Below are 16,403 nucleotides of genomic sequence, written 5' to 3'. Positions count from 1 at the left end.
GTATCCAGGTTAATTATGCTAACCCCTTCCCACTCCCACCGGCTCTCCCTTTCTCCACTGAAATACCTTCGTTCCCTCCCTTCCGTCCACTCACCCCTTTCTTAGAGGCCGAATAAACCTTTTTATGCTGAAATTTCTCCCATTCGCTAAAAATTCCGGAGGGTGGTTTCTTACAATCGAAATTTTAATGCATTTCCAATGGGAAACTATTATACAATATATTTAACAACACGGCTTTTATATCTAAGTAATTCTTAAAAGTAATTCTTCTAAGAAATTAAAAATAGTATAAAAGAAAATAAGTTCAGAAATACAAAATTCGCTTCTCAGAGTATGTATGATGAAATTATACTCGAAACAGTATTCATATATCACTCATAAAAAGTAATCTTCTTTTTATCTAACTATTGACGATAAATAAACAGTCAGACTTATTTCAATGAACACTCAATTTTTGCATTCTAGTAGTGCAAAATGAAATATTGATCAAATTAACACACAGATAAGAGTAATTAAAAAGGTACTAGACACGTAATTGTAGAAAATATATTTAATTACGAAAACGTGAGGTACAAAGGGCAACATTCCAGATTTCAAAACAGCTCTTATTTTCTTATGTAACAGCTTCTGACACACACCATTACTGCCATAAGAGAGCAAGAATGGTCTGTACAAAACGCAAAGGACATTATGGTCACTAAGCACTTCCAACGCTGCAAAAATCATTTTTAGGGAAACCAGGTGTTATATCTGTTTTGTGATTCTTGATGAACTGCAGATGAACACTCTATGAGTTATTAAAAAGCAATTCCTACCTGTGTATAAGCCTGTGTTCTATATGAGATGTTTCGTCCTTGCCTCAAGCTAAAAAATAAATGTATAACCGGAAGTCGCTAATTCCCCTCAATGTTACCATTTCTAAGAAAAAATCTTAATTCACTCTACAAGCCTGGCACACCAAATTTTCTGTTATCTCGACGCTTGCAGTCAAGTTCGTCGATAATTTAGGATCTGTTACCAATTATTCAGGATAAGATTTTCGATTGCATATTGCAGCTGGAAAGTTTACTAGAGTTTTATTTCATAATTGCACATTGCAAACATCGTTTTAAGAATAAACTAGATCGTATCTTCAGTTTTTGATTTCAGATACATGAAATTTGATTAAATTTATTTCAGTTATTGTATCACACAGCAAACTTATGGGGATTTTTCAAAATGATATAGCATGTAAGCAGGCAACAATGAACTTTCATTTTCAATATTAAGAATTTTGAATTCCTTCTTGCTAAATTATTTCGCAAGAACAGTTAAATATTCTGAGTTAAATATTCTGGCTATTATGTACATTAAAAAAAAAAAAAAAGAACATTACTGTATCTGAATGATAGGTTTTAAATGATTTCGAGGAAAATCCACGAAGAATTTATAAAAGATTATAACAAACTTAACGGTAAATATGTCGTCCCCCGCTTTTTTAGTTTTTTTTAAATGGTTATTGTGTCAAAACGAATCGTTAATTATTGAGAGGGTGATATAATTAAACAACTTCTTAGCCATAAAAGCTGTTTTTTTAAATATATTGTATAATAGTTTCCCATTGTAAATGCATTAAAACTTCGATTTTAAGAAACCACCCTCCGGAATTTTTAGCAAATGGGAGAAATATCAGCATAAAAAGGTTTATTCGGCCTCTAAGAAAGGGGTGAGTGGACGGAAGGGAGGGAACGAAGGTATTTCAGTGGAGAAAGGGAGAGCCGGTGGGAGTGGGAAGGGGTTAGCATAATTAACCTGGATACGCGTTTCCCCCCCTCCCTCCTTACTTTCAACTTCCTTCCTTCTCATTCGTACCTTTATTCCACCTACGATATATTTCTATTACAATAATGAACATAATAAAGTTTTCCTGCCATTTTTTTACGTTAGGGAGCGTAGGAACGAGGTGCGTTCTGGCTTTAAGCGCTTAATTAGTAATTTAAGCCAATTTTTGAAATAGAGTTGTGAGCTTAATATTTAACAAAAATGCAGGTTGTAGGTACTCATTTTGTTCAGTATTTTGTGCTCTACAAGAAACCTGCATGTATTTTTGGTTGTTTTAAGAGCCATTTTTGAGATATTGTAACACTAATGAAAAAACAGGTGTTTTTTGGCACTAATTTGGACGCTGTGGCGAAAGCTCACTTAGTAGAAGGGGGAAAACTTAGTATGGTCATTACAGACCCATACGGCATAAATTAAAACAATTTCCAGCTTTCCACCAATTATTTCCGTATTCGACCTTTTTTCACTCCCCAACCACTGGCCTACAGAGCTAATTGCTTGATACAATCATTCTGAAGTTAGTGTTGGGAAGCTACTCGTACAAACTGATTTGTTTGAGGTTGGTAAAAGCTCCCGTGTCTTAAATTTTAATATTCTATTTAATTTAGTAAATTATTGATATCTTGCGATTCTGTGAAAAAAAAAGCAAAGTTTTTAATGATGTTGAAGGATGTGATATGAAGCAGGAGCACTATCTGGGAGAGGGTGGGGGAAATAAATACCGCTTCAGAACTTCTCTCTCCAGTAGGGGGTAACTTTAAACCACTCGGTCCTACTTTGTTTTTTTAAATCTAGCACACAAGCTCAGATGTAATTGAAACTTGAAATACTACAGTCCGGGCTGCGGGGTTCGAGGAAAAATGACCGACTCCGGTTCCGTCAATTTTAGAGTCTTAAACTCCGACTCCTTCACCCCCAAAATTAGTTCAACTCCAACTCTGACTTTGCAAGCGCTGGCAGGGTTTCAGAATTTGAGGGAAAATATGTTCGACTCTCGACTCCGACTCCTTTACCTCAAAAGTCCGGTCCGATTTTTCGACTCCAACTCCGACTCCGCAGTTGTGGCTACAGTTTGATGGCAGATGCCTATTTCTGCCACAGCTCCTTGAAAAATATTTGAAAACTGCGGAAAACTAGCTTCTTGACAGCATGCACTAAGATCACACGACTACATCCTAATTAAAAATTGTGTTTGAATATCGTAAAATTTACTGTGCGGGGGGATTTTGTGATTGTTAAAGCAGAAAAATAATAAAGAAAACGTCCTAAAAAGACATTAAATTCCAAGAAAATATGTAAAAATACTCGTGATCTTCCAGCGAGGCTTCTGAGAGATCCGAACAATGAAAAGGGAGAAGAAGCTACGCATAAATAATAAAGAACGTGCTGAGGAAGAAGTCGGAATCCGATAACGAAACTGACATTAAACACCAGTTTCTCATTCTTGAATACAGGTGTAATTATATAGAAGTTTCATCTTGGTATTAAAGTTCGGAAGAAAAGTAAGAATTTTCTAAACTACTTTTGAAAAATAAAAGTTAACAATTAAAGTAACAATAGTTTTTATACTGAAATTAACAATAATTAACGCACAATCCGGGGCGCCCAGAATTTCCAATTTCTCAATTTGCCGAATCTAACTCCAAATTTCGCCGAATGATGATGAGTTTGTCGAATAGAACACCAAATTTTACCGATTGATGATAATGGTGCCGAATCGTCTGACAACATTTGCTGAATTAGGACATTTTTGGAAGGTCAAAATGACCTCCCGTGACCTCCCACTGGGGTGCCCCTGTGTACAACATAGCACTCGAAAACGTTGTAAATAGGAAGTTCTTGGCAATAATTTGCGAGAATACTATTTTATGCTTTTGTGCTAGAAATAAACGTATTATAATATTACCCCCCCCCCCCTAACCCATTTTCCTGATAAGAACGATTGAGAAGTGATAAAATAGATGGAGTGAAGACATTTATTCGTGATGCCAAGACCCAAAGTCACGTGGTAGATTTTAAAGAAAAGCATTGGAAGAAGTCATGTTTCCTTAGTTGTTTCACGCAAAACGTGCCAACCATTCTTTGTTGTTGAGTCACATGACTTGGGGTCTTTGAATCAGCTTTTGCTAAGCCAATGATTGGACTAGCTCTCTCCATTTACTGATTCCTGCTCCAAGCTAAGAACATGCTTGCAGCAATCGTTAAAAACTCATGTTTTGAAAATATTTTTAGGAAAAGTAGGGGAATAGCAATTCTAGGAAAGGTTTAATTTTTAATCAACATTTAGTCTGGAAACTGTCATATACCTAAAAAGAGCTTAAACACAACCTTAGGTTGTCCTTGTCACGAAGTTGTCCCTATAATAGTGCATGAGTTTTAGTATGAAATGATCAGTTGTCCTTTTAACAGGAAATGAGTAAGAATACGAAACGACACTTCATCCTAAGATTTTCCTCAAGACACCATCATCAATGTTTCGTTGCTTCGATCAGTAGCAGATTTTAAGGGCGACACAGGGTGTACGTTAGGGTGGGACGATTCAAACTTTTTTTTTTTTTTTTGAAATCGAAATGGCCTGTGGCGAGAAAAGTTGTGTATTGGCATCAAATGTTGGTGTTTTTTTTTAAATCAAATGTATCTAGATCTTCCGCTAGCCCCTTGAAGTTTCGCCAACTATGTAAACATTGACATTTTTTTTTAAATTCTTATGTATAATTTTTTGAATCACCTGTGATGAGAAACGTTGTGCATTGACATCTAATGTTCTTTTTTTTAATTCGTAATTGAAAGATATTTAGCCCCCCCCCCCCTCCCTCCGGTATGTCCATGAAGTTTCGCTAAATATGTAAAAAATGACTTTTTAAAAAATATTTTTTTCAGTTCTTTTGTGTTCTTTTTTTAAATTGCCTTTACTGTACTTAGTTGAATATCTCTTTCATAATTTGCCTATTGAAGGGATGAAAGATTTCTCACACCCCTTAGCATTATATGGATGCCTCAGTTGCCAAATCGATTAACTCCACTTGAAAAAAAAATCCTCATTTCTGCTTTAATAGTGCTTAATCAGAGTGCTTAGAATGTGAATTTATATTAAACTTTTGGTTCAGTGCATTTCTGATCCTGTGATGGCAGAAAATGTAACACGAGGGCCCATTCACTCCTATAGATAACACTATCTTCTTCATCACTTTTCTCGACTTTTTGTTTTATGGATTTAATCGATTTGGCAAATGAAGCATCCATATGTCGTTCGAAAGAGATTTTTTTTCTGCATGTTGTCAAATCGCTCATTTTAAAATTTTCCAGTGAGGGCAAAGGGTGTATATTCAACGCATTTTATTGGAAAAAAATCAACATGCATGCAAAATGCATAATTTCATTATGTTTTTAAAATCCAAAGGAGGGGGGCCAATTCTGTACCTCAGAGCCAGAGTGACTTAAGTCTAAAAATTGCGATTTTCTGTTTATTAATGCATTTTATGTGGAAGCTTATTCTGCATCGAGCCATGTGAACGCAATTCTTGAAAAAAAAAAAAAACTTTTTTTTAATACCAGGGTTAAAAGAGCGCACGTCCCATCCTTTGCATGGGCCAGAAAAAAGTTTTTTTTCGCCACTGTAAAATTATCATAATGTGACCTACGTCGTTCTAACTCAGAGGTATACAATTTACCCCCCCCCCCTCTAAATAGCCCAAATGACAGGCCCGGTTCTTGGTTCGAAAATATCTTAGATCTGGCACTACCAGCTTACGAATTATGCAAAAATACACTTACCTTCTTTATCAAGAATATCCAAAGTTGAAATCAGCACAAATATTTATATCCAACAGACAGCTAACCCAACCAAAACACTCACACGTGAGGACCAAAACAAAGCCTCAGCGCCACGAACATCCAACTCGCCTCACACGAAACGCGCGGATGAAACCGAGCAGACGAGAGGACTCTCGGTAGACTCCTCGTGGTTTGCCATCACACCCTAGAAACTCGGGGGAAAAAGGTTTCCCGCACGCCACTGCCAGATGTTTTCACCCACTTGAGTTGCGGCAGAGGTAGAAGACGTGCGCTGTTCACGGAGTTTCCCTTAGTTTTCATTAGGATATTTAATTAGTCTTCTTTTTTTTTTCTTTCGCTTCTTTCCTCCGCCGTTTTTTTTTTTTTTTTTGAGTGGAAGGGGTATCCGAACTGCGTGCCAACAAACAGTTCAAACGTCTACACTTACGTATAAATGTTTTGGAATTGGTAGAATCTTTCGTTGATCGACGACTGGGGAGGATATTTTTTCTGTTACAAGAGCAGCTGCATTTTTAAACGACAATACAATATTTTTAGATGAAAGCATAGGTTGGGGAACATTTGAATTTTTTAAATTGTCCTGGGATGCTTAAACTAGCGTCAGTAAAGTAAGACAAAACAACGTTAAAAAAAGCACAAATTTGCAAATTACAGCAGACACGTGTTTCGGCGTTACAGGGAACTCCTTTTTCAATGCAAAAAATAATGAGCTTATGGATGAAAAGACATACAGGGAACGCCTTTTGCAATGCAAAAAATAATGAGCTTATGGATGAAAAGACATCCAGATGTCTTTTCATCCATAAGCTCATTATTTTTTGCATTGAAAAAGGCGTTCTCTGTAACGCCGAAACACGTGTCTGCTGTAATTTGCAAATTTGTGCTTCTTCTAACGTTGTTTTGTCTTACTTTACTGTTCAGCACAAAGGTATTTATTTATCTTAGTGTCAGTAGCTTCAATAAAGGGGGTGTGGGTGCGGGGAGGGCGGTTCGCCTTGGGTGGCACCTAATTGGGGGTTGAGTGACACCCAAAATGGATTTAAGATGTGATTTAAAAAATAAAAAAAACATCATACACTAACTTTCAAATTTTATCCCAAAGTATCTTAAATATTGTATTTAATCTTTCAGATTTCAAAGAAAATAGATTAATATTGCGGAAAAGGGAAATGGACTGATGCGTCTAGGGCAAATTTTACATAAAGTGCATTCGTAAATTATATATATTCCTAATGTATTTGTAAATTCTTTTGATTCAGGATTTCTTCACACCACAAAAATAAAAGTGAGATGCTTTTAATAATTGTACGACTTGAATTTTTGAGCAATAAGTGTTCTTTTGGGGGGGAGGGGGGAGGGGGGGGCGGTGTGGAGGGAGAGGTTAACCACGAATCACAGTCCGGGTAACACCAGATCTAGGTACACTTGACAGCCCTCCTTGACATTGTTTGTTATCGAGAAATATACGAGTGAGGACTATAGATAATAAATAGTAATTAATTCCGCTAGAGCTTAAACTTTCTACCGTTGAAATGGAAAATGGTAAGGAAAAAGAGATAGATAGATAGATAGAGAGAGAGAGAGAGAGAGAGAGAAATGCGTTTGAATTTCACAATCGAGACCGTTTACACTGACACTTCGTATTTTAAAGAATTAACAATAAATGTTCATATATTTAACATTTCAAAAACCCCCCAAGCAGGAATGTCATTTTTGTTTTTACAGGGGAGGGAAAAAAGGGGTATACTCAAGGCACATTTTGAAAGGGGGGAAAAAAGAAAAGAAAAAAAAAGAAGAAAATGAAAAAAAAAAAAACACGCTCTTGTCAAAACACTAAGCATTTAAATCCGGGGGCAACTGACCTCCCATCCCGACCCCCTTAAATGAAGTGTCTCCTTGCTTTTTTCCCTCCATTTTCCACGATGCTAAATTTTTATTCAAAATATGAAGCGCGAAAATGCATTTTCAATGCAGGAAATCCTCTTGTAGAAGTGATTGATTTTTCACATCCTTTTAATGAGTGTGTGAAAAATTATCGCACTTTGCAGGTAGGCATTTTAAATCTGGGCTTGACAAATGTCCAATTATATATCGCATTCCGTCAATAAAAGGTGACACAACTCAAAAAAAAAAAAATAATTAATTAATTAATAATAATAATAATAATAATAATAATAATAAATTGGAGAAAATCAATGTTTTACGCAATAGTAGATTTTAGTGATTTCGTCTTATTGCAATACGAGTAAAAACATTATGATGTAGTGTTTACTGGTTAGTTTTTCTTGTCTAAATTAATAATGCATACTTAATGATGTTTCAGCGTTCGTAATATCGTTTTTTATGCAATCACTCACCAGAAATGTAAGCTAACTTTTGCGAGAGCATTAAGCTTAGATTTCAAAATATAGCTAATACGTTTTTCTCAATTTTAGGTTTTGTCACTTTCCTTGCCAGGGTGCGAAATGTTGCTATCACCGATCACCTTCATTGGGACTTTCCCAAAAGTGTACCTATTTTGTTATAAAGAACGAGCTGATGTGTGTATCATATGACTTCCTTTTACTCCAATTTAATATCATTTCCCCATGACTGGCAATTTTAATGTGATTCAATAGTTTACTTTCTAAATATCACCAACCATGGCCAAATTAAAACAAATTTAAAAAAAAAAAATCGCCAAATTTATCGCCAAGTTGGCGAAAAAACTTGGCGTTGGCGATCAAAATACTGGGAAGATATCGCCAAGTGTCTGCCAAATTATAACATCACTTTTACATCGAAAGTATTTAGTTTACATCGAAATTCACAATGATTTCCCCCCAAAAAGGAGCGAAAGACTCCTTTAAAATCACCCGAATGCAACTAAAAGGGGGAGGTGCACAACTAGAACCCACCAGGAGTGTACGTACCAAATTTCAACTTTCTAGGAATTACCGTTCTTGAGTTATGCGACATACAGGGCTTTAATGCGACATACATACGCACATACATACGTATATACAGACGTCAGGAGAAAATTCGTTATAATTTACTCGGGAATCATTATTACGGATATTTCGCTTGTCTATATGTTCCTTGGCACTTATCCACGTGTCGTCGAGTCGAAAAAAAAAAAAAAAAAAAAAAACTCAATATTCATTCGGGGGGTGAGTAAAATGGAAATTAAGGTCGATTTTTGAGTGAAATTTTTTTCGCGAATACAATACTTCCTACTTTCTAAAAGGAAGTAAAAATAATAATAATTAAGAGAAGATTTAAATAATAATAATTACTCATGTAAAAGGAGAAAAAGAAATAGTGAAGTGCATTTTTTCTGAAATATGAATTGATGAAGTTTGGACAAGCAATCGGAAGTGCAGGAAATCTTTCTCTCATCATCAGGTGATTGATAGGCGACATGGAAATGCAACAGGAAGAGGGTACAGGATGTTGAATGATGCTATTGCAAACGATACGTGCATATAAAAATTCTTTTAGTCACAGAAAATATTGTAACGGATTCGGTGCGACTTCCACTTTCTTGAAATGAAGACACAGTTCTTGATAAAAACACAGGAAATTTATTTACACTATGCACAGGAAAGATCTTCAACAACTGCTAAATTATTCATCAGCAATTAAGCAATTATCACACAACACCGTAAACTCAACGTTTACACACGTATTTACTTCCAAATACGAAAACAACACAGCGAAATGCCTCGCTATAAACAGAGCAAATACACACTCTCAGTTCGAAATCCTCAATCGAAACTCAACTGTTTATCCATCGCTAACGCTTATATAGACACCGAAAAGAAATTTCTCAAATATTCCACACGCTTCTTTCGGCTTCCCGAAATGCGTAGACCGTTATCAATGAAAAGAAAAGAAAATAGGGGTCGTATACTTTAGCCGAATGAAAAAGGGGTTGTATATTCATTACGGGAAACTATTTACAGGTTACGTTACTACAATAATTACTATTTACAGGATTTGTAACATTGCCCCCTTCCTAAGGACTGCACGTCCCGGGCAGTACAATCCCCAGAAAGGGTGCAAAACTTCGATCACAAGTTTACAAATATACACATTAATTAATAACTAACAGATACAGAAAACAATAATAACAAGAAATATTACTAAACATTAAAAGCAAAAATTATCTACAACTTTTATGTTATCAACCATGGTTGTTTACGTAATACTCATGAACTATGGCCATAGTATGGGGCTAACCGATCATAATGTACAACCCTAGGTTTTGCATTAGGTGATTTTTGGATCCTCACTACGACGTCATTTAGTCGGTTAAGAACTTTGTAGGGTCCATCCCAATGCGACTGCAATTTGGGTGACAGACCTTTCCGTCGGATGGGATTCCATAACCAAACCTTGTCGCCTTCGTTGAATTCATGTCCAGTAGACCTTGTGTCGTATCGGGTCTTCATCTTCTCCGCCGCGATGTTGATTCGCTCTCGTGCGAAGTTATGAACGTCTTCCAACCGGGTCTGGAGATCCTGGATGTACTCCTCAGGCGATGCAGGCGCATCCGGAGGACGACCGAAGACGAGATCACAAGGTAGCCGAAGCTCTCGTCCGAAGAGCATCCGAGATGGGGCATAATCCGGTAGTCTCGTGGACAGCACTGCGGTAGGCCAGCAGGAACAAAGGTAGCTTCTTGTCCCAATCCTGTTGATTTCTGGATACCATAAGCGAGAGATTATTTAGGATTGTGCGGTTAAATCTCTCCACCAAGCCGTCCGATTGTGGGTGTAGTGATGTTGTCCTAGTTTTCTCAATTCCGAAAATTTGACATAGGTCCTTAAACACAGCAGAGATGAAATTCCTCCCTTGATCGGAATGAATCTGCAAAGGTGTTCCATATCTCGAGATCCAATGTTGGACTAGAGTCTCTGCTACAGTGGTAGCTTCTTGATCTGGAATGGGATACGCTTCGGGCCATTTGGTGAAATAGTCGATGGAAACAAGAATGTATTTGTTCCCATCAGCAGTTCTTGGTAGAGGACCCAGGATGTCGATCCCAATTCGTTCGAAAGGAGCTCCAACGTTGTACAGACGTAGCTTCCCTCTGCTTCTTTTCTTCGGTCCTTTACGAGCAGCACAGGCGTCACAAGAATGGCACCACTTCTCCACGTCATCCTTCGCCTTGCTCCAGAAGAAGCGCTCCCGAACTTTATTGAGGGTTTTCAACACACCAAAATGTCCTCCAGTCGCACTACTATGTATTTCTTTCAGAACATCTGAAATCCTTGATCGGGGAAGTAGTAACTGCCACCTAGATGTTTTGCCGTCGTCAGATTCCCATTTTCGGTGTAGCACGCCGTTCCGTAAATGGAGCGAGTTCCATAAAGCCCAGTATCTTTTTGTTGCAGGACTGAAGAAGGAAACGTCCTGCCAGCTAGGTCGCCGACTGTCACTTTCCATGAATTTCAAAATTGGTTTTATGTCGGGGTCTTCAAGTTGATCTTTTCGAACTTGGTCGTCACTCCATGGATCAGGTTCTGATGATGTTGAAGTCACTGTCACCTGATAGGCAGTAGGGCTAGTCGTTCCATACTGTTTCTCGATTCGGGAACAATAGTGGCAGTTCTCAGGACAGGGTCTCCTTGATAAAGCGTCAGCATTACCGTGAGATAACCCTTTTCGATGCTTGATCTATATGTCATATTCATGGAGCCGCTGTATCCATCTGGCTATCTGACCTTCCGGATTTTTGAAGTTCAAAAGCCAAGTTAATGAGGCATGATCTGTCCGAAGCAGAAATTTTCGGCCGTAGAGGTAATGATGGAAGTGTTCTACAGCTTTCACTATGGCCAGTAACTCCTTTCTGGTGACGCAGTAATTCCGCTCCGACTTTGATAAGCATTTGCTCCAATAAGCGCTGACATGTTCATTTCCGTCAATTTCTTGGGATAAAACAGCTCCGAGGCCCTCGTTGCTCGCATCAGTGTCCAGGATGAAGGATTTTTCAGGCTGAGGATAGGCGAGGATAGGCGTTGATGTTAAACCCTCCTTCAGTCGTAGAAATGCATCTTCGCATTCTTTGGACCATTCAAACTTTTGCTTGCTCTCCGTCAGCTTATGCAAAGGTCGTGCAATGTTGGAAAAACCCTTTACAAACTTCCTGTAGTACGTGCAGAGCCCCAGGAAACTTCGCAGCTGATGGATGTTTTCGGGACGACTCCAACTCTTGACCGCAGATACCTTTTCTGGATCGGTTTGTACACCTTCAGAAGAGATGATGTGACCAAGGTAGTTCACTTCCCGGCGAAACAAATTACATTTGGACGGGCTTAACTTCAGATTGGCTTCCTTAAGCTTTTGCAGCACCTTCCTAAGATTTGCCAGATGTTCTTCGAAACTGCGTCCCACGATGATGATATCGTCTAAGTAGACCAGACAGGATTCATAGGAAAGTCCTCTTAACACTGTCTCCATAAGACGCTCGAACGTAGCTGGTGCATTGCAGAGGCCGAAGGGCATCACTTTAAACTGCCATAAGCCTTGCCCAGCTGTAAACGCTGTCTTCTCTCGGTCATCAGGGTGTATCTCAACCTGCCAGTAGCCGCTCTTCAAGTCCAGGGTCGAAAACCACTTGTGTCCGGAAAGAGTGTCCAAGGTGTCGTCTATCCGTGGAAGAGGGTAACTGTCTTTCTTGGTGATTTCATTCAGCCGTCGGTAATCGACACAAAATCTGGTGGAGCCATCTTTCTTTCGGACCAAGACGATGGGAGAGGCCCAAGGACTGGACGAGGGTTCGATGACATCATTCTCCTGCATCTCTTTCAGGAGGGTCTCGACCTCTTCCTTCTTGGCAAACGGTAGTCGTCTTGGATGCTGTTTAATAGGGGGGTGTTCTCCAGTATAGATCCTATGCTTCGTTAAATCCGTCCGGCCCACATCCTCCGATGCTGATGAAAACAGATGCTTGAAGTCATCCACCAATTGTTCCGCAGCAGTTCTTTGATCTTTCGATAATGCCGCACTCCCAATTAACTTCGATGTCAAGGACTCGGAAGACACAGTCTCGGGGGAATTGATTCTTCTAATGATGCAGTTTACTGGAGTACAAGTTGCTAACACTTCACCTTTCCGGATATTCCTTGGCCTTTCACTCACGTTGGCGACTCTCACAGGAATTACATCCTTGGAAAGGTCCACAAGCGTAGATGCTACCAGCACTCCTTTTAGGTTATTGCTTAGGTTAGGGTATTCAATGAGTCCAAATCGAAAACTATTGCTTTCTTCAATGGAGTCGGGTATTAATGATTCTGACCTTGAGGGAATTGATAAATCTGTTTGGGCTATTATTTGATGAGCGGATTTTACATCACTTTCTGCGGGGAAAACAGCTATGTCTTCTCTCATCGAGTGCAGCTCATTAGTCTTGAAGTCGAGAGTGAAGTCATATTTCTTCAAAAAGTCCAATCCGAGAATGAAGGGGTCCGTGATATTAGCGACGAATGCCGTATGATGGTAGGTGGCATTCCCAAACACTATTTCCAAGTCCACTTTACCGTCAATCTCGATCTTGTCACCTGTCACAGTCTGGAGACTTACGCGTGGCGATGTCCACAGCAGTTTCAATCCAAATTCACGAGCCACATCTGTCCTAATGATTGTCACATCGGCTCCAGTGTCGACAATCAGTCTGCAGGGGTTCCCATTTACATGTGCGTAAATGAAAAGTCCATCACTGCCACTACTAGAAGAGGAAATCTGCAGAGCTCTGGTGGTGGTGATTTCCTTCCCTCGCGTAGCTTGGCGAGCCGGACAACTCCTTCGCAGGTGTCCTTCGCTACCGCATTTCCAGCACTTCTGCTCTTGCTTCTTTTGGGCTGTTATGCTGCTCAGATGTCTTGTCAAGTCACCGAGTTGTCTCTCAAGTTCAGCGAGATGGGACAACCTGGAATCAGACTCATCAGCTTCCTGAGTCCGGATTAGATGGCGATCCACACGGGTTGCTTCTTGGGCGCCCTCGTATCTCATTGCATACACAACAGCAGAATTCAGGTCTTTGACATCCGCCATCCGTAGAGCTTTCTGGATTTCCGGATCTCGAACCCCGTCGATGTAGTAGTTGAGTGCCAGGTTGTCTCGAACATCCGCAGGGCAGTCGTAAAAAGCAAGATGAGACAGTCTCTCGATGTCCGCCGCAAGCTCTTGCAGGGTTTCCCCGGTTTTCTGGAAACGGGACTTCAACTGGAGTCGGCTGAAATCTTTCTGGCACTTCTCACCGAAGCGAAGCTCCAACGCAGATGTGAGGGCGGCGAAATCCAGGCGCTGGCTGTCCGGAAGGGTCTGGAGAATGTCCGCTGCGTCACCTCTCAGGGATGCTGCAAGATGACAGGCCTTGGTAGCAGAGTCCCATCCGTTCGCTTCCGCCACTATCATGAATTGAGTTTTGTAAACCTGCCACGAAGTTTTCCCATCAAATGTGGCAAGTTTAAGGGACGGTCGAGCAACCGATGTGGGAGCGCCAAACTGTACAGAGCTGCTTTCCGCGGTCGCCAATCTCCTTTCCAGGTCTTTAAAGATGTCTTCTTTAAGTTGAGGAAATTTTCTATCTTCTTCTTCCAGTTTATTTTCTACAGCATTGCATCGGCCTTCAACGGAACTTAATTTTTCTTCAAATTTCTCTTCGATTTTATTTTCCACTGCGATGAATCGGCCTTCAACTGCCTCAAACTTTCCTTCAATAGCATCAACTCGATGCTCTATCTCATTAAATTTATTTTCCATCACAGTCTTTACCGAAGTAAGATCGTTTTTAATTTCCTCTTGGTTAGAAACTAGGTCATTTTTCAGCACCGTTAAATCACTTTTCAATTGGTTTTGATTAGCCGCCATATCATTTTTTAATTGTTCTTGATTAGCTGCCATATCATTTTTTAATTGTTCTTGATAAGCTGCCATATCATTTTTTAATTGTTCTTGATTAGCTGTAAAACTTGCAGTCAAGTCACTTTTTAATTGTTCTTAATTAGCCGCCATATCACTCTTAACAGAGGTGATTGCGTCAAGAAGTTGTTTTAATGGTTCATCCATTGCGCGAGTAATCACCATAAAAATAAAGTCCTAATTCAAAAAAAGTCTTTATGAAAAAATGTCCAAAGTCACACTTACTCCAAGAAAGTCCAGAAGAAGCCCCACGTTGGGCGCCAAATTGTAACGGATTCGGTGCGACTTCCACTTTCTTGAAATGAAGACACAGTTCTTGATAAAAACACAGGAAATTTATTTACACTATGTACAGGAAAGATCTTCAACAACTGCTAAATTATTCATCAGCAATTAAGCAATTATCACACAACACCGTAAACTCAACGTTTACACACGTATTTACTTCCAAATACGAAAACAACACAGCGAAATGCCTCGCTATAAACAGAGCAAATACACACTCTCAGTTCGAAATCCTCAATCGAAACTCAACTGTTTATCCATCGCTAACGCTTATATAGACACCGAAAAGAAATTTCTCAAATATTCCACACGCTTCTTTCGGCTTCCCGAAATGCGTAGACCGTTATCAATGAAAAGAAAAGAAAATAGGGGTCGTATACTTTAGCCGAATGAAAAAGGGGTTGTATATTCATTACGGGAAACTATTTACAGGTTACGTTACTACAATAATTACTATTTACAGGATTTGTAACAATATGTTTAATCACTTCCCCGTGAAATTTTATAAAAAAGTTTTATTTTTCTTTTTTACTTCCTTTTATTACATAGTAAAGAAAGTACGTATTGTATTCATGAAAAAATTTTCACTCAAAGATTGGCTTTAACTTCCATTTTGCTCACCCCCGAATGAATGTTGAGTTTTTTCTACCCGACCATATCATAGTGCATATACTCCTAAGAACGTATGAACGCTCGTAATATTCATTTTTACGATTCCCGAGTTAGTTACAACGAGTTTTCTCGTGACGTCCGTACGTATGTATCTCGCATAAATCAAAAACGGTATGCCGTAGAAAGTTTTATTAGTAGACTCCTAGTGGGTTCTAGTTGTGCCTCTCCTCTTTTGGTTGCATTCGGATGTTACAAAAGGATTTTTTTACACTTTTTTGTGGGGGAAATCATTGTTGATTTCGATGCAAACTCAAGTGGTGTTATAATTTAGCGGACACTTAGCGCTACATCGCCAGGTTTTGTCGCCAACTAGACAACAAATTTGTCGGTTTTTATTCCAATTTGGCTTTAATTCGGCCATTATTGGCGATATTTAGAAAGTAAACCATTGAATCACATTAAAATTACCAATAGTGGGGAAATAAATCTGTGTAGAACTCTTTTTTTCTTCGATTCGCAACAAACTAGGAGTGAAAATATTTTGTGTTTCCTTGCTTACTCCAAGGCACTATTATCATTTAATTGGCGTAAAAGGAAGTCATGTGATACACATATCAGCTCTTTTTTTTTTTTTTTAATTTCCCAATTTGCTTCAGCAGACTTAATCATCGTACTCTTTAGATGGAGAAATTTCAGCTGTTCATTTTGATGAGTGAAATTTCAGTTATTGTTAATAAGACCGTCGAAAGATCATTTGCAATAAACTTTAACGAGCAAAGGCTGTAACATTTTTGTTCTCTGTTATGACTATCCATTCTCAGAGATGCATCTTCAGATCTCACGAAATTTTCGGCCTTTTTGACGAAAGGAACAAATTGAGGAAGGTTTCTTGAGATTTGAGTACGAATTTCCGATTCAGCGAGGAGAGAATCGTTGTAAAGGACGAAATTCTTCAAACCAGAAAACCATACGATAGTGTAATA

At 38.9% G+C, this 16,403-nt stretch overlaps 1 protein-coding gene across 3 annotated transcripts in view; it reads right to left on the bottom strand.

Annotated features, from left to right (window-relative positions):
* LOC129216175 (5'-AMP-activated protein kinase subunit gamma-1-like) overlaps positions 1-16,403 on the bottom strand; it is a gene marked incomplete at its 3' end in the record, with an annotated part of 463,409 nt that overhangs the window by 409,482 nt on the left and 37,524 nt on the right. The window contains 1 exon segment of one of the 3 annotated variants that reach the window (XM_054850350.1): positions 5,596-5,787. 3 annotated transcript variants of the gene reach the window in all.

Source organism: Uloborus diversus, chromosome 2 (assembly GCF_026930045.1).
Source record: "Uloborus diversus isolate 005 chromosome 2, Udiv.v.3.1, whole genome shotgun sequence".
In the NCBI taxonomy this organism is placed as follows: domain Eukaryota; kingdom Metazoa; phylum Arthropoda; class Arachnida; order Araneae; family Uloboridae; genus Uloborus; species Uloborus diversus.
This window is presented reverse-complemented; position numbering and strand designations above follow the sequence as displayed.